We start from the raw sequence: 23,857 nt of genomic DNA, 5'->3' as shown, positions 1-23,857 counted from the left end.
ATGGACAAACAATAAAACTTGATTCCAAGTAAAGTGGCCTGATGTTTTGCGCTACCAAATCTTCCAATTTTTACGAAACGAAAACATATCAAATTAAAAAGAAAAACGAAAAGATACCGTATATCAGCAAATATACTTCCATGGTTTAAACTTTTGTCCACCGTTTCGATCCTTCGATATAGAAATCTGCGAATACTTTTAGATCTATGAATCCACCTCAATATGTATCGATCTCTTCCAGCATCTTCTCAGCTCCTCTGGAGATGTTTTGGATCCGAGAAAGCTAATAACGTTGGAGAGTTCGATTGAGGAGATCTTCCCGTCTCCATTGGTTTGGTATCCTGAATCCTCAGCAATGGTATCTTCTTTTACAGAGGAAACAACAATTCCCTCATCACAAGATTTGATTTCCCCCCCAATTCCTCAATGTGAACTTGTTCTTATTCTCTGAATGAGAGAGAGAGAGAGAGACGAAGAAGACGTCCCTTTCTTGCTATTTTTTTTTCTTCTTTCTCATTGGAGAAGAAGATACAAATAGGAAAAAATTTGGAATGCCAACAACACACCACATTAAGGGTTTGAAAATTAAAAACAAATTTTTTTTGAGAACACACCATCTATATAATTGAATTAAAATGATGGGTTGTTGCTGTTGCTAACAGCACGCCCAAAAAGGAAATTTTTTTATTATCTTTTTTTAAATACTATCGAAGGGCAGATTGCATACATCTAATAAAAGTAAAAAGATTTTTTTTTTGTTTTAAATATTTCCAAAAGACAAATCAAACACACCCCTACGATAAAAGTAGATAGCAATTTTTTTTGTATACTATTGAAGGACAGATGCCTAAAAAGTAAAATGAAATAAAGAAAAACCCTTTCTTTAAAAAAAAATTCTCCATGCTTCAACAATCATTAATCCATCCTTAATAAAGTTAACCTTTTGAAATCTTGCATCATTTAGGGTCACCCTAAGAGACCTTCGATTGAACCATATAAAATAATATGTCAGGATAACATACTCAAAATCGAACCAAATGATGCCAAAGAAGATAATACATCTCAAAAATATAAATTAAATAAAATAAACAAAACAAAATAAATAAATAAATTAATTAATTAATTAAAAAATCTATTTTAGCATTGTATTAGTATTTGGGACTTTACAAGTTTGATCCTCAAAAGTTCCCAACAGAGTCGCCACTGAAAGTGCCCTAGATCCACGAGGTACGCGGATCGCTCTTGATTTTTGAGGTTTGGAAGTCGCCACCTAGTTATTACGGTATAAGAACCGAACATTGACTCTAAAAGGTAAATAACACTAATCTACGAAAGAAAATATACGTCCGGAGATCATGTTACGGGGTTGGAAGGAGTTAGGCACCAACCCAACCCGGCAAACGTCGGTTTCTATAATTTCCAAAAACGATTACATTGCACAGTAGACTAAAAACACAACAAATAATAATAATAATAATAATAATAATAATAATAATAATAATAATAAAAGATTACCTCACGGATTACAACGATTCCCTCAGCACTGGCGGAGAGTATCCTTGTATGTATTTCCTTGCTATTCGCCCGTCATCGAATTTGATTTCTGATTTCCGTGTTAAGGTATCTTCTTCTTAGATCTGTGAGTTTTTTGATTTTTTTATGGATTTCAAAGTATTTTAGAAAGGTTTTTGGGTGTTTTTGAGCTAAAATTGGAGTATGGATGTCAGGTAAGGAATTAGGACTTCAAAATTAGGATTTTGAGAAGGTTGGGGAGGCTTCTTGACCTACTTTTTCTAGGATTTTCTCTTGGATATGAAAATAGGTTGTAGGGACCTTATTTATAGATTGTTTAAAGTGCTTTTTAGATAGAGTTAGTGTTTAATTATAATTATTTTAGATAGAGTTAGTGTTTAATTAGAATTATTTTTAAATAGAGTTAATGTTTAATTAGAATTACATTAGATAGTTTTGTACTTTAATTACATTTCTTTTAAATAGTTTTAGAGTTTAATTAGGTTTCTTTTAGACAGTTTTAGAGTTTAATTAGAATTCTTTTAGATAATTTTTTAGTTTAATTAGATTTCTATTATGATTTTGACTTTGGTCTTATTAGATTGATTAGGATTTTGACTTAAGTCTCATTTGATTGACTTGACTTCAAGATTTTGACTTAAGTCTTACTTGATTAACTTGACTTTAAGATTTTGACTTAAGTCTTACTTGATTGACTTGAATTTTAATTAGGATTTTACTTTACATTAATTAATATTTTAATTATTAATTTCAGAATTTTTAATTATTAAAATTGTAAAATTACCATTTTACCCTCGGAAATGACTTTTTACATTTTAAGTCATTTTTTAATGTTCTAGGATGTTTTGAAATCAATTTTTCATAAGAAATTCAGTGGGAATATTGGTTTTTGTCATTTATGAAATTTTTTGTGCAAAATGGTCGTGAACTTTACGAGGGGCATTTTCGTAATTTTGTCAAATTTTGTGAAAATTGGCAAAATGGTTTATTTGATTTCGATTTGTTATTTTATATGTTTGAAAGGGTTTTCCTAAGCATAATGTAGGCTCTAGGGATATTTTGAGGTTAGGGGTATTTTGGTAATTTGATAATTTTTTAGTGATTTTTATCGTAAAGCTTCTTTTCGTTTGAAAAATGATGATTTCTATATTTTTTGAAGTCATGTTTTCCTAGGATAGCGTGGTTTCTACAGTTTTGTTAGTTTGAGATACCTTATCCGAATTTCTGAAACATATCTGGTAACAAACAGAGCATTGAAATAAACATCCATCATTGGGAACCGTTGCAATCGGGTTGACGAGTTGATTAATCAGGCGAGTGCAAAAATGGGGTGTCTACAGATTTCTTGTAAGGGCATAAGTTAAAGTAATCGATTACTTGTAAGGGCACAGGTTAAAGTACAATAAACACACCTTCGAAATAAGCATCTGGATGTACTTTGGTAAAAAAACAGTTTGTTCTTTTAAGGACATTTTTGGTACAAAATTAAATTTTCCAAGTGTATTTATTGCAGTTTAACATGTGCACTTAGGGGCACGTGTTTACAAAACCCAAACAAAAATGATGTCTATCGAATTGAAATAAGTGATTTGGACATACCCTTGGACATTTTGATAAATATTAATACCTTGCATTTTCAAATTGATGAAATGCTATTTGACTTGGAATTGTGATTTGGACATATAAACCCTTCCACATTTTTATAATTGTTAAGATACCTCGCGATTTCAAATAGATGATATGCTATTTGATTCGGGTTTTCTTTGAGTGACTTGTAGAACATGACCCAATCTTCTACCTTTGGCAAAAGAATCCTTTCTTCCCATACCTGTCATCTCTAACCTCTTGGATAAAATTTTGTACTCTCATCTTTAACGTTAAGATTATATCTACTTCTACTTCAACTTCAATCCTCAAGGAAAGATAGAAGATTTATTGGAAAATAGACATTGATGGAATTTGGATAGAAAAATCTAAGCTTTTGTTTTACAAAGGGATCAAGACAAAAATGAAAATGATGGATTCACTAAGTGAAAAAAGCCCATATTTGACAGTCTTAACCTGTCAAATTTTGAGAAATTTGACGGAACCTCCTGTCAAATATGCCCGTTAAATATTTTCTTGTAAATTTTTTTTAACGGCCCTGACTATCAAATTATTGGAGAATGAGCTTCAAAAAAAAAAATCGATAAAGTATGGCCATCGAATTTGGAGGTTTAACAAGCAATAGCATTGTTCTCTAATTCACCAATCACAATAAATGAAATAATAATTAAAAAAAATCAGAAAAATAAAAAATAAAAGACAAATCATAAAACAAACTCCAAACTAAGCTAAACAACTCAAAATTCATATTATATATTGAAATTTCATTACAAAACAAACTCTAATATAAGCAATTAGACACTAACAAATGAAATTGAGTCACATAATTGCTTAGAAATAAAACACAATCAGAAGCAAATGGTCATGATGCCTTTCATCTCTTCTGGCTCTCTCTGCTTTATCATGTCATCTTATTTTCTTCAAGGTTTGGATTTCCCCTTCGTTGTCACTATTTCCTAAATCAGATACTCCTTATTGGTATGATTTTTAGATAGTTGAAGACTTCACCGTCGTTTCAAAAGTTTCTTATGTGATGTATGCTCAAAATTTCAAGTACAAAGATCATGCCACGTGGAATCAATCACCATATATAAACCACTAATACCATCAAACAGTTAAAGAGAGTCCCACATTCTCCTATGCCTCATAAACACAAAACATGATTACTAAGATATCACTCCATACCATCAATATCAAAGGTTCATTAACAGAAGTGTGATATTTTTCTGATTTCAATGCCGGAGCTACAAAACAATAAGCAGAAGAAAAAATTAATGATCATACAGAAGATAGAATATAGACAAAGCATGTCGTGCAGTTAATTAAAAAGAATAATACTAAACTCAAACACACTCAACTGACGTAGAATGCGCACAGAACTATAGTGCTTGAGTCACGTATTATGCCCATCCTGTAGTGTTTGAGTCACATAGGGATAGATGGGGCTTGAACTTAAGTTGTGTTTTTTCTTTCACTTATTTCTCTTCCCATTTGGGTTTTGTGACTAATGGAGAAGGTTGTTTACTGTATAATAGTTATGAAAATGCATATAAATAGATTAAAGGGCATCAAGACAAATACTTCAGGAGTGAATGGGAGGCCAACTCTAATCTCTCCACAATACTCTTGGTCCTTGACCACATTGTAAGGAGTTGGTGGCAAGTTTCCTTCCATAAACCATGGATCAAGAGGAATGTTGCAAGAATCATAAAATAAAAATTTGAATAACTTCACTTCAAGTATGATGATAATACATAAAAATTAGTAGAACTAAACAGAACAATGTCAGTCTCGTATATTTTGTGACAGCCACTGACCCATGAGCACTTTTCAAGCTACGATTTAATGAGATTTTAATAATATGAAAAATAAGAGTTGAAAGATGTTCCTTAACAAATTAAGAAAGACCTTCATTACAAACAAAGGAACTGGAGAAGGGGGAAGGGGGGGGGGGGGGGGGGGGGGGGTGGTCGGGGCGGAGGCTACGTCTAAGAGTCAATTCAAGGGCAATAAATAGTAGTAGTTGCAAGCACACCAGATAATATTTTTCCCCATAATGTCAGCAAAAAAATTTCTTCCTCGTATGCATGATGCATACCACAATTGAAAAGGATTTAATAGTAAATATTATATATATTAAAGCAATACTCAAATTGCTTCTCCCACAAAATCATATGAAGCCACACTAACTTTTTCTAATTCCACCCCAAGATATGTGATAAATCTTTAGTGATTTACATATGAATTGGGGTGGCATTAGCAAAAGTTGGTGTGGCAATAGAATTACTCAATTTTTTTGGTCAAATTACACATATCTACGGTGGAATTATGGGCATGGGTTGCTGGGTGTGTTGTACTAGCCCAGCTCTAGGACGTCTACCCCCCTGACGTTGACTATGTTATTGGCCTATTGGCATAAAGAAGTTTGGCATTGGCACACCAGGCCTCATTCCAGGAACAAGTTGTTGCTGATACCCAAACCCGGGCTGGCAAATTTTAAATTAACAAAAACGGGATCATTACCACCATGTAAAGGTTAATAAACATTGTATATGTTAACAATACAGTGAAACAAATGCCTAATACAATTCTGAAACAGTACTAAATGTAGCAGCCAATTTTTTGTAAATCCAATTTGAAGAAAGTGTGACAAGAAATCCAACAATAATTCATAAAAACATGTGTTTAAAAAAATTATTTCTTATTTACATTGCAATAGATGCTTCAAGAAAAATCTACAAATAAAGAGTTAAAGGTCTTTCTAGGAAAACACAAACATTAAAAACAAATGAAATTCTACAAAATATCATTTACTATTGTTTAAATACATGTTTTCTGTTTACTAAGATACCAAAATTTGGAGTATTATCATTGCTTTAGGAAAATAAATACCGTTTCCATGTAGATAAATGTCCAACGTAAGGCCCTACAACAAAAATTGCACAAAATATCAGAAACATAACTAGTTTAAACATGGGGTTTTACATGAGGAGGGAATATAGCAGGCGGGCCTTGACCATAAAATATTTGTTGTCCAAGACCTGGACCACCAGCGGGATACATTGGCATACGAGGAGCAGAAGGAGCTATTGCAACTAGCCTCATTTGAGAAAATTATGCCTAGATAAATATTTTGGTGAAAAACATTACTACTTTTACTTGAAGTGATACATTAAAGCATGCCAACAATTGCTTGGCATAAGCGAAGAAAGTGACTCATATATGAAACAATTTTCAATTTACAATAAAATGGTTAAATAAACACTAAGAATATTCAATGAAGAATAAGAAAGAATGGCAATGGAGATTACGATAAATTATAAAACAGAACCAGCATTATTTGGTAAGAAGGCAGAAGCAGAAGTAAAATAAGCAATGCAATAACACGAATTTTTTGGGTATTTCAAGACAGTAGCATGTCAAACAAGATATTCCAGTGGAATAGTAATGGCAACAACATATATTGTCATCAATACTATCATCTAAGTTCTTCACATACATAACACAAGAATAAATAGTCGAAATATACAGGGTTCACCTTCACAATAAGATTCATTGATATCAACAAGCATGCTAGAATAAATTTTTTTATTATTAAAAAGCCATTAAAATCCAAAAAAAAAAGGGCCAAAATTTCCAAAACAGTCCTAAACATATCCCTCAGTTAACAAAAGTGTTATATTTAAATCACATAGATCTTTATCGTAATAATACACAACAAAAGACCACTTATTTTTTGTAAAACATGCATTTAATGAAGTATCAGAAGTATTCAGAAGTGGGGAAAATGATACCCTGTTAGAATAGTTTGCTACTATAGACTTTAACAACAAAACTTTAACTTCTGAACCCCTTATGTTGTTATTATTAACCTTCATATACACAACTACTGGTGTAAGGTAGTCCCCAAACAACCCTACAACCCATGCAAATAGACTAGTTGCTGGTTTTTAGGGGTTTGAAGAGATAGAAGGCTAGGAACTCAACTAGGGTCTGGGGGTTTTCAACTTAGTTTGACAAAGCAGTAATAAGAGTGAGGTAATTGGTGTTTACTAGAAGACATAAGGTATGGATTTTTTGTTTTGTTTTTTTTTCTTTTTGTTTGTTTTTAGAGGGTACCTAAGGTAACAAAGCAAAAGTGCTACATTTTTAAAAGGAAAGTGAATTTCTCATGGTGTAAAATATTGTACCAATTAGGGTGCACAAAATTAAGACCCTAACAATGATTCAATGAACCATCCACGTTGATTTTGGACCATCTAAAATCATTTTTTTCCTGAATACTACTGATTAAAGATTGAATGTCATCACAAAATGGTTAGAATTTTTCCAATGAGTGAATTTCAGACTACAAGCCTACTTGTATAATGTTTTCCTATACACTACATTGTTGGTCCCAAGTCCTTATAGAGGACTCAAAATAATTTTTGCTATAATATATATAATATGTAGTTGTTAGGACACCAAACTCCAAACTTCACAAATCAAATATTGTAGTTACTTCCCAGATGAGAATCAAACAATATAGAAAGAAACCATGTAAACTATTCATCAGTGCACGTGGGAAACACATAATTACTTGCTTTAACACCTAAACATATAAGAATTTGAAATTAAAAAACAAAGAATCCTATAATTGCTGAATGTGATTAGTCCATAAGAACCTAAGTCAGAAATATAAATTAAGCGGATTGACTTGTATGAGATCCATAGATTAATGTAACTAAGCATCTTGAAGTAAAAATCAGGATCTCAAAAATAAAAATCTAAACCAATTAAAATAATTTTATAACAAAAGTAATAAGATCCCAATTAGAAATTATACCTAAAATAAGATGATTACTTAGTGTTTAGTAAGGCGTCTCTCGAAGATCAAATGGCAAGTACTTCTTCTTCCCGTAAACTTCTCTCAAAATCATTTTTCTTTTTCGCTTTTGCGAAATTATCATTAAAATTTGAACGATTGTAGTCTATGAAGAGAATCAACAACACTAATAATTATTACTCACAGATTGACTTTTTAGCCTAGATTGCTTATGAGATGCCCCCACAATTCAATGAGATGCTCCAAACTTGTCTGAACCCAATATTAATAGAGAAATCCGAGTGCTACAGCCAAAAATCGTTCAATTGTTTCAACAGATCGCAAACCTTGATCCTCCCTGCTCAGATTTATAGAAAAAATCAAACTCGAGTCCATGTAAATGGATGATTACTAGAGACATAATTCATGATCAAACTTCTAAATAAAAGAAGAGATCAGGTCGAGATCCAATTGTTCTTACCCATTTATGCAGCTCTGTAACCTTAATCCGGTTGTTCAAACTAGAATCCGATATAGATAGAAGGATTTGGGTGATTGTATTAAGAAATACTTGGATCTCTTTCAGCACATTAATAGCTGGTTGCTAGTTTAATAAAATAGATTGATTAGATTGAAAATTGTTTAGTTGATAATAATGTGTATAGTTAAAGCAATCTAAACATAAATACTTACAAGTGCTGTGAAGTTGTAACATTTGTCACCGAAGGAGTGACACAACCAGATGTCATTTTCAAAATGGTACAAATCCAGCATCAAACCTCTAACACCATTCTGCAAGATAACTCATTTCTTTATCTCAGAGTCAATTTAACTTAATCTATAGAGGGAGCATACACTGTAAGAGGTGATCCCCTTACCTTTAACTTCCTCATAAGTCCCTTGTGAGTACATTCATGGACACTTCATATAGTTAAAAGCATACAAGCACCATCCAATTAGTTTAAATTTCATTATTGGAAAAATAAGGTTAGGGAGTACACCCCCCTCATCATGAGGTGATCCTCTACATCTGTAAGTCCATAATATGTTCCTTAAAGAACAACTAGCATACATACATGCATTCATGTAGTTTATGTATAAACTAGGTAATGATTTTAAATAGTATTCACAACCAATGGAATATCTCTAGGAACCTTACGAACAAAAGTTAAAGCTCATCCTTGAGCACATTCTCGTAAGCATTCATCATCACTATATATTCTAGACTCTTCAAGGGTTCTACCCATAAGGATTAGTGTTCCCCAACTCTAAGCAAACATAAAATCCAAACTATCAGGAATTTAACATGCATCACCAAAAACCTACCACGTAAATATTTATGCATATATACATCCATGTATCAACACCTTACTAACCAAAACACTTTCAAAAAATAGTCTAAGTCCTTCTATATGATCAATACCTTGGTAGGTAGCATGGGGTGTCTAACACCTTCCCCTTGTCCTTCAACCAAACCTCTTTAATTAAATCTCTTGGTTAAGATTAGTCAAGGAGTCATTTTCAAAGAAATGACGATTTTACAAAATTGAATTATATGTGATCATTCACACCTTACTTTTAAGAATGATGGTGACTCCAAACCCCATATAGAAGAAGAGATTTCTTGAGTGAAATCTATGTGCATGTGTCTACAACTACCATTGACTTGTGTGATATACTATTGTAATGAGAGAAAATAGAGTCTTGTTGATCGAAATCTACGCTAAATATACTTTTGAGCTATAAAATCATTAATGCATTCAAAATATTCTACCCATAATAAATATTAAAAAATAGTAAGTTTATCTTTTAAATTTTCTTGACAAGAAACAAAATATACAATGACAAGAACCATATTTTGTATTATTTTTATCCTAGGATCACGCCTCATGTGCAATCCTGGGTTGTGAAGCCAATTGGCTAAAATAAGATTTACCTGGACCAACCAGGGTAAAACCCCACATTTTAAAACTCTTAGCCCTGCTTGGTATGCTACAAGTCATTAGCATTTGCAAATGGTTTGTAATGCAAATGTTTTCCGGTGGAAACTTTATAGATGCTTGGTAGCCACCAATAGATCTCCTACAAATTTATTCCGTTAAGTGATTTCTTATTAAAATAAGATATAAATAAATTTTAATTTATTTAACCTCATCAGATAAACTATTTCATTTATAAAAATATCCTCAGTGTTTGCTACCTTAACATATACTAGAGTTTGTAAGCATGGGCATCCTTTTTGGGGTTAAGGGAGTAAAATTGGTAGAGGAAAGACAATATAAAAAGTTAAAAGGGTATTCTTGCAAAAGGGGCTAGGAGAGGAAAGATAATAAAGTTGGAGGAGTATTCTTGGAAAGGTAGAGAAAAGAAAAGGAAATAAAATTGAAAGTTATCTTCGAGCTTCATGACTAGATTAAATCCTAACCCTTTTTTATGCGGGACAAAGATTGAGCTAAAGTGAAGGGACAACCGTCCTATTTTATTATATAGATATAAATTTAGAGATGTTCTATTGCCACACCAACTTTTACAATCGCCACATGAATTTCAAATCTTCAATGAACAATATGAATTGTGTAAGAAAAAAATGGATACGAAGGAATCTCTATTTCATTGAATGTTTCACTCATAAAGTTTTTTCATTGTTTTGTCCTAAAGCATTGGTGTGCAGTACAAAAAATGGTGCATATATTTATTTTTTCAATAAATGGTGTGCACATTCCTTTTTTAGTATGGCGCATATAATTTAATTAATTTGCGTGGAAATAGTTAAAATTGGTGTGGCAATATAAGCTCTAAATTTACGACAATGCCCCAAACACATATATAGTAATTTGCATATTGAAATTAAAAAGTTCCCCTCATCAAAGACACTATTCGAATCACAAAAATACTCAAATAACTTCTGTTATAACTTGGTATGAATTTATGAACTACCTACTCAAAAAATATAGTAATTTACATATTGAAATTACAAAAATACCCCTATGAAACTACTTAAATTACAAAAATACCCTCAGTATTTTCTACTGTAACATTTCATATGAATTTTTAAAAACAACACATCAAAGATATAGTCACCTATATATTCATATGAAAAATTTTAATATGAGAATATTTTCTAAGGATTTTTAACCTTATAAATTTGTTTGCTAGATTTTAGCTAAAATTGATCATTTCATGTATTTCATAACATTTTGGTCGATAAATGGAAGCAAGCCTGACCAAGGCATTCTGGTCATTGTTCAAAAAATGAGAATTTTTAAAAAGTGTCTGATTTTATCCTAAGTTGATAAATTCTATGTCCAGAGATGATTTGTCATCAGTAACTTGATTTCTAAAAGATATGTTTGGTCAAGGGTACTTGGTTCATTTTCCAAGTACCTTGGACCAAGCATACTCTGTAGAAATTTACAGGAGTGTTCATCGAAGATTTTGCATAAAAGTGGGGCTTGTGTTGTATTTGATAATTCTTAGGTTCTATTGTTGTTTGGTCCATTTGTAGCTGGTCACTTCGACCATCTTCATCAATGAAATTTTCCTTATAAAAAGAAGGGTGTTTGTATCATTTTCAAAAATATATGAGACTTTTTAGATAATATCCAATTTGAATCAGTACTGTGAAGACATTTCGACATGGAAAAAGCCACATGGGAATGAGAGATAGAAATGTAAACTAAGTATCTAGAACTATTCTGAGATTAAGGTATGATTTTAATTTCGAAGATGAAATTTTATTAAAGGAGGATAATGTAATACCCCGAGTTTTAATTCGTATCTGTAGACATGAGAATGTTCATCTTTGAACCTCAATGCTACGTTGTTTGGAGTCACCACCATTCTTTTTTTAGAAATGGGTGTGAATGGGCACCCGAATCGATTCTTTTGAAAACTATTTTTTATGGCATTATAGTGACTCTCATTCTTGAAAAAGGTATGATCTACTTAAAATCTAGGTAAGGGGATTCGGTTAGAGAATGGGGAAGGTGTTAAGCACCCCATTCTCTCCACCTAAGGTGGTTACCTTTAGATTTGACCATTTTTGAAAAAATATTAGCATAATAAATAAAATACATGGGATGCATGAAATGGGTGGGTGCACATGGTGTGTATGTGCCTCTTTGAAAAAGGATTTGATGGTGTTGACATAAGAAATATCTTATGAGAGAAGATATCCTACGGAGTCAACACACATTTGCATGAGTTGAAATCTTAGTTTAGGATTTTAGAGAAATTCCATGAATGGAGTTCTCTTAGATCTATAACTTTAATGCATGCATGCTTAGCTAGAAATTTAGTATTTTAACCCCATCAAGAGAGTTACACATTTCTTCATCATAGCCAAATATGTGTGATGTGTGTGCATAGTGTACATTATGATGTATGATATGAGAATGGATTAAAAAGGGCTTCAACCTCCATTCTTTCAACTAAACTGCCTCAAGCATTTCATGCCCAAGGTTGAGGTTCAATCTATTTGGGATAAAGGAAGGTTCTCCATTACATCCTAAAGGTTTCTAAAAAGAAGAAGAGAGGAATAGAAGAAGAAAATGCAAGTTAAAAAAAAAGTAAACAACTATTATCCCACCTTGTCCCCTTGGAAGTCTTGAATGAACTTTAGCTTAAGAGATGAACTTGAGAATTGAAGGATGTAGTTAAGGGTTGAGAGAGTTGAAGGTTGAGAGATGAGAGATAAGTAAAGATTTTGGTAGAGTTTTAAGTTGAGAGAAGGGGGCTTGAGAGCATCCATTGTTCATAGAAAATGAGGGTATTTATAGTGTTTTTGGAGAACTTTCGGGGATAAAGTGGTCCAACTCTAAAAATGAAGAAAATGGACATGAGGTTTATGTTATTTCTTTTTGGATTTTTCATTTGTATGGGGGTAAAGATGACATTTATGAAGAAATCCTAAAAGCATTATTTGATCTTTGATTTTTTGGTAAATGGAGGTAAGAGAACAAAAAGTACTTTTGGGAGGGTGAATAAGGGAGTGACATGTGTAAAGGTGGAGTGGTAGGTAAAAAGTAGACCTTGGTTCATTTGTAAATAACTCATAAAGTAAGGGTGGAAGTGTACTTTTGAAATGGACCAATGGAAGAACAAAAGTACTTTTGGGAGGGTGACTAGGAGAATGACATATGTAAAGGTGAAGTGGTAGGTGAAAAGTAGACCTTGATTCATTTGTAAATAACTCATAAAATAATGATGGAAGTATATATTTGAAATGGACATTCTCACCTTTGGAGGGTATGATTCGAAATTCTCTCAACTTTATGGATTATTACCAAAGACCCAAGAACCTTTTTGATTTGTACAACCTTATTAGGAAGGGCATTCTTGGATTTTCACAAAGGGGGAGTTGACCCTCCAATTAGATAATGCATTGGTTATTGAGGGCTTATGAGATATCAACATGTGTCATCTTTTGAAGGGTGTGAGAGAATGGGCTTGGAATGGACTTGGTATTGGGCTTAGGTGATGGACTTGGGTTATGGACTATGGACTTTAAGGGTGGGCTAAAAGAATGGACTTGAATTTGGATTAAAAGGTAGGCTTTGTCTTAGGCTTAGGTTGGATTTGGAAATGGACCTTGGTTATGGTATGGGTGATGGAGCAGTGAATGGTGAACGGTTGTGGATCCGGATTAGATCATAGTGGTGGTATGGAATTAACTTGGGTTAGGGACAAGGTTGAGCATGCAAAATTATGTGATATGATGCATGTATGCATGTATGCATTAAAATGATGCCACGTGGCAATGCGGGTCCATCGAGAATCTTGAATTTTAAATCAGAATCAATTGAAGGAAATCAGATTCTCCTAACGGGTTCATGCAAATTGGGGTGTCTACAGCTACCCCTCTTTGTAGGAGTTGCTTGAACTGCAAAGAATGAATTAGACCATTTATTTGCACGAATCCGAAATAAATTATTGTATGATGATTAAGAACGTCGAATGGATTGAGGCATTTTGCAAGATGTGGCTACCCAAACACAGGGTTTGACAGGATTAACCCTTTTTGAAACCCTTAATTTCGTGGCACGGAGCTCGTTTGAAATCTTGGATTGATTTTTTTATGTTTTTTGAAAGTGATCGACGTTTTAAACCATGCAATGCAATTTTGAGATATTTTTTCTTTTTTCCCTCGTTGGTTTTGAATTTCGAACTTAGTTTCCCCTTCATGGAAGTTATAGGATCATCTTAAGAGAGCTTAGCGTAGCGTGACCATCCTTGAGAGAGACTTGCATAATGATATGATATTTGAGTATTTAGTGTGTCATTATGCCTCAGATATGGAGAGAATCATTATTGATCAAGCTGTTCAGATCAAAGCCTTAGAGGATGACTTGATGCCTACTATGCTTCCTAGGAAAATGCTTGAGTGACTTTTTGCTCGTTATTCCTTCTTGTACCCTGCTTTTAATGAAAATGATGTATTACTATTTGAAATGAATGAAACAGGTTTTTAACGTAGTGGCCTCAGATATATCTACTGCTTTCGAAAACTCTTGATTTTAAGAAAAGTCCTAGATTCTTCGTCATAGGCCAAAAATAGTAATTTTGATGATGCATTTTTTTTTGTTTTAGGTTCTAAAAGATTTCCTTTGTTGAATAATCTGTGACAGATTGTGTTTGAAAACTCTAAAAGTTAACGATCATGGTGCCTTTGCCAAATGTCGAGGATACAAATGTCAACTAATCCTTAGCCTCTTTAGAGTCATCCCCGAGATTGAGAATTTTGACTGAGTTAACTTAATTGCATCTGTTGGAAGAGGACTTCGAGATTTTTATCGTTTACAGTTTATACTCTTACGGACTAGGAGTTGTTTTTTTTTATGTTTTTTTTTTTTTTTCATTTTTGTCCCTGGCGCCAATTACGATTTTCACCAAACCCGATTTCCATATTTTTGCACATCGACACCCTTTTTGGATTTTCATCATGCCGGTGGTTTTGATATTGCCATAGACTGATTTTTTTACTCACAGTGCCCTAATGGGTTTTCACCATGCCCTTTCAGTCTATGCTTACTTTATAGATTTTCACTTTGAATACCTCCTTGATTTCTCTGTGCCCCTCGTGGCTTGGTGACTCAAGTTGAGCTACGAGATCGAACACTATACTCTTCTAGTGGCACTCTTTCTTGAGTAACAAATCTAGACTCTCTTCTCGAGTTCCTCCGACTATTTTTATGGTGCAGTGACTCAAGTTGAGCTTCGATATTAAAGACTTTACACTTTGAGTCGCTCTTTTTTTTTGAATATTTGATCTGGTCTCCCCTCTCGGGTCTTCCAACGACTTTGGCGACTTGAAATCCGATTTGAGTGGCAAGATCGACTACACTTGACAATATTTCTCATGACATGCTTCTACCGTACTTGAGTTGCCTTGAACCATTCCCCGATCTAAGAGAACTTTAAATAGGATAAAACGTAGGCTTAGGCTATGGTTGCGAAAGGATAAGAAAGGTTGAATCTAGATTTACTGAGGGATAGAATTGACGCAGGGTTTGTCTATTTTTATTTTGAAAATATGATCTATGTCTCCTCCCAACGTCTCACAAACTCATTTAAGCGGGAGATTTGGGTCGAGCTAGAGATCAAGTATTCGAGATTTTTGATTTTTTGATTTTTTTTGTACTTTTAGCCGTTTACAATTTATTCTCATGCGGGCCAGGAGTATACTTTGGTACTTTTGTTTTGACTCTTGATTGATTTTTTTTTTGGGTGACTTGTCCCGGTCCTAGGTTAAGAAATGAATGTGATGGTTCAAAAAGGATTAACTAAGGGTAGATAATTGTTCAGGTAGTAGAAAGATGGCCTCTCTTCATTTTAAATGATGACTTTTAGGCATAATACTTATTGACGGTGTCGGCATTGATCGGTTGTGAAAAATCTCCCCATCCATTTCTATGAGAATCAGTGCTCCCCCGGACAGTACCTTTTTAACAACAAATGGCCCATCGTAATTCGGAAGAAACTTCCCTCTCGCATCTTCTTGTATTGGCAAAATCTTCTTCAAGACAAGGTCTCCTGGTGAGAACTCTCTAGGTCGAACATTTTTGTTAAAAGCTCATGCTATTCTCCGTTGATAAGTTTGTCCATAATAGATTGTTGAAAGTCATTTCTCCTCTATTAAGTTTAACTAGTCGAATCGAGCTTGGACCCATTCTGCCTCATCTAATTCCACTTCTTTTAAGATCCGAAGGGAGGGAATCTCAACTTCAACGGGCAAAACTACTTCCATTTCGCAGACCAGTAAATAAGGCGTTGCCCTTGTCGAAGTTCGGATCGACGTTCGATAAGCGTGTAGAGCAAATGGTAACATCTCGTGCCAATCCTTATAAGAGACAGTCATTTTCTCGATAATCTTTTTGATATTTTTGTTAACGGCTTTGACTGTTCCATTCATCTTTGGTGTATAAATGACTGAGTTGTGATGGGTGATCTGAAAATCCTTCCACATCTTGGACATGTCTTTGTTCTTGAGATTCTTGGCGTTATCAGTTACTATCCCACTTAGGAGGCCGTACCAACATATGATGCTGTTCTTTACAAACTTCAAGACATTGCCCCTTGTAACATTGGCATAAGATGCTGCTTCTACCCATTTTGTAAAGTAGTCGCTGGCAACCAAGATGAAGCGATGCCCATTGGAAGCTTGAGGATTGATCTGTCCGATGACATCCATACCCCAGAGTGAGAAGGGTGAAGGAGAGGTCATGTTGTGTAACTCTGAAGGTGGTGCATTGATCTTATTGGCATAGATTTGACACAATTGACACTTTCGAACATGTTGGTACCCGTCACTCTCCATGGTCATCCAGTAGTAACCCATTCTCATAATCTTCTTTGCGAGCATATGTCCATTCATGTGAGGTCTGCAGACTCCACTGTGCACGGTTTCAATTAAACATTGAGTTTCTACTTCTTTTACATATCTGAGGAGGACCTCGTGGTGCGACTTTTTGTATCAGACTCTACTACTCAAGAAGAACTGTCCTGCCAATCTCTGAATAGTCTTTCGATCGGTTGTTGTGGCATCGGGTGGGAAAGTTTGATCCTCTAAGAATGCCTTGATGTTAGCATACCATAGTTTTTCCTCGGGCTCTTTTACTTCCACTAGCAAGCAATATGCTAGCTCATCTTGAATACCAATCTCAACAAGGTCGACTATGGTATCTTCGGAGATGCTGATCATTGAGGCTATAGTGGCCAACGCGTCTGCAAACTTGTTCTTAGCTCTCGGCATATAAGTAAATTAGATCCGGACGAAATTTGAGCTTAAATCCTCGAGATACTCATGATAAGAAACTAGTCTTTGCTCTCGGGTATTTCATTCTCCCGTTGTCTGGTAAACTACCAGACTTGAGTCTCCAAATAGATCTATTTCATCCACCTTGAGGTCGATCGCTGTTTTCAACCCCACATGCATGCTTCGTACTCAGCTTCGTTGTTGGAACACTGAAACCTTAAGCTGACTGCAATGGGGATATGAGTTCCATCTGATTTGACTAGGACCGCCCCAATTCTATTTCCTTTTTGATTTACTGCTCCATCGAAATATATTTTCCAATTAGATTCTTTGTCATCACTTTCAGCTTCAGCAAACAAAATGGCTACATCAAGAAAATTTATCTTTAGTGGTTCATAGTCGGACAGAGGGTGTTCCGCTAAGTGGTTAGTGATAGCTTGTCCTTTAATGACTTTTTGAATGACATAGGTGATGTCAAACTCAGATAATAGTAGTTGCCACTTCGCAGTGCGTTATGTGAGTGTCGGCTTCTCAAAGAGATACTTCAAATGATCTATTTGAGCAATGAGCATGGTCAAATAACTAAGCAAGTAGTGGCGTAATTGTTGTGATGCCCAGATGAAGGCACAACACATCTTTTTGAGGGTTGAATAGTTCGTCTCGTAACTTGTGAACTTCTTGCTAAGGTAATAGATGACTCATTCTTTTCGACCTGTTTCATCATGTTACCCTAGTACATAACCCATGGAGTTTTCTTGCATAGAAAGATAAATTAGTAGAGATCGACCTGGTGTAGGTGGAACTAAGACTGGTGGATTAAGCAGGTATCTCTTAATCTTGTCGAAAGCTTCTTGACAGTCTTCATTCCATTCTTTCGGCTTATTCTTCTTCAGTAGTTTGAATACTGGCTCACAGTTCGGAGTTAGTTGTGCGATGAACCGACTAATGTACTGAATTCTCCTTACAAATCCCCTGATCTCTTTCTCTGATTTGGGTGGCTCCATATTTATGATATACTTCATTTTAGTTGGATCGATTTCGATGCCTCTTTACTGACAATGAACCCTAATAGCTTTCCTGACGTGGCCCCAAATACACACTTTGCTGGATTTAGTCTTAAACTGTACTTCCTTAATCGACCAAACAGTTTCTTCAAGTTTACCAGATGGTCATCGTCGAGATTTGATTTAGCTATCATGTCGTCTATGTATACTTCCATCTCCTTGTGGATCATGTCATGAAATAAAGCAGTCATAGCTAGTTAATAAGTTGCCCCAGCGTTCTTGAAACAGAATGGCATAACCTTATAGTGAAAGGTACCCCAAGGTGTAATGAACGCAGTCTTCTCTTGATCTTCTACCGCCATTTTTATCTGGTTGTAACCTGAGAAGCCATCCATGATGGAGAACATACCGTGCCCTGCTGTATTATCGATCAAAGTGTCGATGTGTGATAACGAAAAGTCATCTATTCAGATCACGGTAGTCCACGCACATGTGGACCTTTCCATCCTTCTTTGGTACAGGAACGACATTAGCAAGCCACTTAAGGTAGGTGGATACTGCGAGAAATCCTGCTTGGAACTGCTTCATTACTTCATCCTTGACCTTAAGTGTTCATTCTGGTTTCAATCTTCATAATTTCTACTTGACTAGCTTTCTTCCCGATTTAATAGGTAACTTGTGAATGACTAGATCTGTGTCTAAACCCGGTATGTCTTGATAGGACCAAGCGACGACATCCTGGTATTGTTGTAAGAATTTTGTCATCTTTTCTTTCTTTTCAATCGTTAATAGGGCTCCGATTTTCATGATTTTTGGGTCATCTTCGGTGCCTAGGTTCACTGAGTTTGTATCATCTATATTTGGCTGAACACCCTTCTTGTGATATTCTATAAGTTATTTGATTTCTTTTGGAGGATATGCAGCATCTTCCTCTGATTCTTCTTCGATCTCCATGAGATCAAAGTTGAGCTCGAGGTCAAAGTCGTACTCATCTCTTTCATACTCTGTTCTATCACAAGATTCATTAAACTGAGGAAATTCTTTGAAAACCTTAGGTATTTTGAAGATTTCTGATCTTTTTGAATTTTTGAAAATATTTGATTTTTTTGAATTTTATAGAGTTTTTAATTTTTTTGAATTTTGAAAGATTTTTTATTTTTTTGAGTTTTGTGGACTATCTGTATTCCTGAAATAAGATAAAGAAAAATCATGCAAATTCATTAGCAATGAAGGTGAGCCCCCAAAATAGTCTTGCTCCGAGGACGAGGGCTCATTATGGTCATCATGCATACGAGATTTTGCTAATGGTATTTTTTTTGGAGGCCGTAGGGATTCTGGACCCTATGACGGCCTCGTAAGTTATTGGGTACTCTTCCCAATTCTTGAAGACTTGCCCTTCTTCTGTAGGGCAGATAGGTTGGGAGAATGGCTCCCTTGATGGTTCAGATATGACCATCACTTCCGGGTGACTGTCGTCAAATTCAGGTACATGCATTTTTAGGGTGGGCAGAATTACGACAAATCCCCAATCGATTTGAAAGGAGAACAATGATTTTTCTTCTTCGCATATTGCGACTTCTGCCTTAGCGGGTTCTCTTTTTTTTTGACCCCATTCGAAATCCCCTTTGAACAGGATGTCCATGCCGTCCATGAAGGACTGCGGGGACTCGACGAATGAGTCTTTTTGCAATTGAAAGGGCACTTACAACATTTGTTTCTTCTGTGTGGTTTGTTGACCATGACTTTGATAGATCATCTGGCCTCTTCAAAGATTGTGGGAAACTAACGTTGATGTGTGGTACTTTACCCAAGTTCCACACGTTAGGCTCTCGATTTTGTCTTCGTACAAGTCTAAGTTCCCTCTTCTTATTGTTCATGTCGGAGATGTCTTTCTTCGTAGGCTTGAACCCAAAACCAAAGTAGGGAGTGTGCTTTTAGGTATTGATTAGAGTGGCCCTACCTCTTTCTTTAGGTCCTAACCCTTGTTTCAAACGATATCCTTCATTTTTCATCACTCGTCCGATCATCAGATTTGTTTTTGACAACTCTGCGCTTGTCTTCTCTTTCCTTCTTGGGATATGGTTGACAGATGTGAATTGAAAGGAATGGTACCCCTCATTTTCCTCTGTCATTTCTATGTCAATATATGGTATATCCGGTGATAGATCGACTGGTATGAGATTTTCTACGAGAATCGATATAACCCTTTGTCCCATGATGAATTTGACTCGCTGGTGCAAGGAAGAAGGGACTGCCCCTACGATATGGATCCAGGGTCTTCCTAGAAGGAGATTGAATGCTGAGGGTATGTCTAGGATTTCAAATGTTACTTCAAACGTGCATGATCCAATGGTGACTGGGAGATCTAGCTCCCTTAACGACTCAATTTTCCTACTATCAAAAGCCCTTACGGTCTTTCTAGTAAGCCTGAGGTGAGACAAATTTGTGTTTAACTTGTGCAAAGTTTGTAGAGGACAGACATTAAGAGCCGAACCGTTGTCGATCAATACCCTTACTACCATCATACCTTTGCACATTATCATAATGTGCAATGGCTCAATGTGTCCATGCCCTCCGTTGATAAATTCATCCTCTGTGAAGGTGATCGGATTGGGGGTCATGATCTGACCCACTGTCTTTTTCAACTCTTCTGGCGAGGTGGTCTCAGGTACATGTACACCACTAAGGACTTTGAACAATGCTTTCAGATAATGTTCTGAGATTAATAGCAGGTCAAAGATACTGATTTGAGCTGGCATTCTGTTCAATTGCTCTACTATGTTGTACTCACTCTTTCGAATGAGTTTGAGGAGGTCAGCTGTCTCCTTATCGGTTACTCTGCTCTTCTTCTTCTCCTACTCTCTTTGCGGTATCCGCTATTCTTCCACCAATTTTTTTTTCTTTTTTTTCTTTCCTTTTTTCTTCTTCGTCTGTTTGTCTTTTCAGTTCTTTTTTCGATACTTTGAAGCACCTCCCTGATCTGGTCATATGACCAATGTCCGTGATCATAGCTCCTTTTAGTTTCTCAACCCCTGCGGATGTTACAATCATCATCTCATAACTCCATAGGACGGTTTGATTTGAGCAGTACAAAAATGGCTTAGGGGAAATGATGGTCATGGGTTGAGGGTCCAGTTTTAGATGAAGGATAAGAGGTTGTGGGTTGGACTTGATGGTTGATGTAGTGATGTCAGGGACTAGTGGGTTAGTATAAGGTAGAATGAGGGATGGTCGGGAGGAGAAGCTAGAAGTTTGAGGGGTCGGTGCAGTGCAAGGTATGATAAGAGGTGGTCTGAAGGAAGGACCTGAAGTTGGTATGGTGCAAGGTATAATGAGAGGTGGCCAAGAAGAAGAGCTTGAAGTTGGTATGGTGCAAGGTATAATGAGAGGTGATCGTGAAGGATTCAAGGTTTGGGAGTTAGAGTAAATGGTGAGGTTGGCCAGTTTAACGGGAAGTTGGGATAGTGGTTGGTTGGTTGTATCTTGTGGTAACACATTGATGCTTGTTGATGTTGGTTCTTTCCTCAAATTGACTTTAACCTTAGAGCCAATAGGTGCTATCAAAACTGAAGGGTTGAAGCTCGGTTCATCCCTCTCTATGGTATTGACTATCGGCCCATTACCTCCCCTATTATGTGTCGATAACGGGTTCTGATTGATATTCTGATGAGGTGCTTGGGTTGCTGGCCCGTCCAGGATGATCATTTTTCGGTAGATTAGATTTTGAACTTGGTGCTTGAGTTGCCAACATTGGTCGGTGGCATGCCCCGGTACACCCATATGAAACTCGCAAAATTGATTGGGGTTGTACCCTGGTCCCTTTATCGCCTCTGGGTTTGGCTGCCTCTTAGTGAGATATTCTTACCTGAGTAATGTTGGGAGTAGTTCTGATAGAGTCATAGGTAGGCGGGTGAAAACTTGAGGGACCCTGTTGAGTCTATACTGTTCGGTTTGATGATTCTGGGCAAATTGTGGGTTTTAACCAAACATTAGATTTTGTCCGAATTGGAATGTATGCGGTACCGGTGTAGCTTGAGGTGGGTTGACTTTGAAGGGGACCTGAAGTGTGGGTGGCCTCTAGTTTGGTGCTGAGATGAAGAAAGGACGAATGTGTTGTACATTGTTAACTTATGCTTCATTCTTCTTCTTGTTCAAAATTTCTGAATTCTATTGAGTAGGCCCCCCTGTTGGTGCCCCTAAACTGGACAAATCGTAGATCAGACCTGTCTGAATACCATCTTTAACTCGATCCACCACTTAGACCAATGATGAGAAGTTTGCAGTTGTATGACCCACTAGATGCGTGTAGAATGAGTGACCTAGTGTTGAGATGAATATGGTGTTCATCTCTTGTTCAGTCATTGGTGGCTTCACCTTGAAGGTCGATTCTCACCACCTTTGGGCATATTCTTTCACACTTTCTTTCGATTTTCGAGTCATTTTTGCCATATCATTCATGTCCAATCCTATATTTGTATTGAATTTGTATTCCTCCGAAAAAATTGTAGCTAGATCTTGCCAACTCTTAATTCGAGAGTGGTCTAATTGGGAGAACCATAAGAGGGCCGCCCCTGTTAGACTCCTTTGAAATAGCTGAACCAACAACCTGTCATCATCTCCAAACTGACACATAGATCCATAGTAGAGCTTTAAGTGGAACAGAGGGCACCTAATGCCATTGTATTTCTCGAAATCGGGACACTTGAATTTTGGTGGTAGTGGTGCATTTGGGTATAGGCAGAAATCTCTAAACCTCATTCCATTTGTGGAATCTTTGTCTTTCATCTTTCTAATCTCTTCCTCGATTGCCTCAAGTTTGCTTGTGAGTTTCTCCTCTATGGTACTTCTTACCTCAACTGCCTTGAATTCACATTCTTCCTCTTGGATGACCTCGTGTCGTGGTGGATTGCAGTGAATGTGAATTAGGGGTCTTTGGTTGGCTAGAGCAGTGGGTGGTGAGGTATTTTGTGCTTGCGGGGGTTGTTGTTGTAGTTGCTCTGGCATGGCCTAATTTGAACCAGAAGCTTGATGTTGGACCGCCTGAATGATACTTGGGTTGCTATCAATAGATCGAGAATCTTATCATGTTTTTCTAGTGTCTTTACTACCAAATCAAGCTTCGAAGTGAGATCTGTTATGACTTCTGTTATTGACTGTTGAGGTTGCTCTAAGGTGCTCATAATTGGTTACGAGCATAGAAAATATAGAGGATTGTTAGGTGGCAAGTACTTCTTTTTAAGTCATTTGGCCACCTGTGGATAAGAGGTTAGGCGTTAATATATCATTTACATAATGAAGATGTATGATGATTTATTATATTAGATTGGATGAATTGGTAAAGTTGCATTAAGAAAGTCTTGAGATTGGTTGGGATTGGATTTTTGTGTCAACAAGGAACTGGGGTTCGTCAGCATAAAGTCAGATATTGATCAGTATGGAGCTAGGATTTGTCAACACGAAACTGGAAGTTTGTCAGCATAGAGCTGGAGGTTCATCGGCACCAAGCCGGAGGTTTGTCAACACAGAACTAGAAGTTTGTCAGTACGAACTTGAAGGTTTATCAACACGGAGCTGGAAGTTTGTCAGCACGGAGCTGAAGGTTTGTCAGCACGGTGTCAAAGATTCATCAGCACAGAACCAAAGGTTTGTCAACACGGA

General features: G+C 36.0%; 1 long non-coding RNA gene across 2 annotated transcripts; it reads right to left on the bottom strand.

Moving 5' to 3' along the window:
- Positions 1 to 3,862: 3,862 nt before the first annotated feature.
- Positions 3,863 to 8,499, bottom strand: LOC147404816 (uncharacterized). 2 transcript variants are annotated; one of them, XR_015177959.1, is made up of 4 exons: positions 8,424 to 8,499; positions 8,148 to 8,300; positions 4,720 to 6,258; positions 3,863 to 4,382 (listed from the first exon to the last, which is right to left on the bottom strand). It is a non-coding gene; the product is annotated as an uncharacterized LOC147404816 (long non-coding RNA). The 2 variants fall into 2 exon arrangements; XR_015177958.1 differs by having other exon boundaries at positions 3,863 to 6,258.
- Between the last annotated feature and the right edge of the window lie 15,358 nt (positions 8,500 to 23,857).

The sequence above is a fragment of the Akebia trifoliata genome, chromosome 4 (assembly GCF_017979445.1).
Source record: "Akebia trifoliata isolate Shusen 1 chromosome 4, ASM1797944v1, whole genome shotgun sequence".
Lineage (NCBI taxonomy): Eukaryota > Viridiplantae > Streptophyta > Magnoliopsida > Ranunculales > Lardizabalaceae > Akebia > Akebia trifoliata.
This window is presented reverse-complemented; position numbering and strand designations above follow the sequence as displayed.